The sequence below is a fragment of the Myotis davidii genome, unplaced genomic scaffold (genome assembly GCF_000327345.1).
Source record: "Myotis davidii unplaced genomic scaffold, ASM32734v1 scaffold233, whole genome shotgun sequence".
In the NCBI taxonomy this organism is placed as follows: Eukaryota; Metazoa; Chordata; class Mammalia; order Chiroptera; family Vespertilionidae; genus Myotis; species Myotis davidii.
The window spans coordinates 1,320,375-1,321,003 of NW_006285917.1; positions in this window are offsets into that span (position 1 = coordinate 1,320,375).

A 629-nucleotide genomic window follows, 5' to 3' on the forward strand; every position below is an offset into this window, starting at 1 on the left:
CTATAATGCGCACTAGAGCCTCCCATGAGATGAGCAGTGCTATTTAAAAAAAATATTTTTTTATTGATTTCAAAGAAGGGAGATGGAGAGATAGAAACATCAATGATGAAAGAGAATCACCTATCCGCTGCTGCCCCCTGCACATCCCCTACTGGGGATCCAACCCACAACCCTGGCATGTGCCCTTGACCGGAATTGAACCTGGGACCCTTCAGTTTGCAAGCCAATGCTCTCCAGCGGTTCTCAACCTGTGGGTCACAACAATGAAAATACATCCTGCATATCAGATATTTACATTACGATTTATAACAGTAGAAAAATTACAGTTATGAAGTAGCAATGAAAATAATTTTATGGTTGGGGGTCACCACCACATGAGGAACTGTATTAAAGGGCCTCGGCATTAGGAAGGTTCACTGCATCCACTGAGCCAAACCGGTTAGAGGGAGATGAGCAGTTCTTGGGAGTGAGGACTGTGCCTCAAAAATTTCTCTGTCCCGCCCTAGCTGGTTTGGCTCAGTGGACAGAGCATCAGCCTGAGGACTGAAAGGTTCTGGGTTTGATTCTGGTCAAGAGCACATGCCCGGGTTACAGTGTCAATCCCCAGTAGGGGTTGTGCAGGAGGCAGC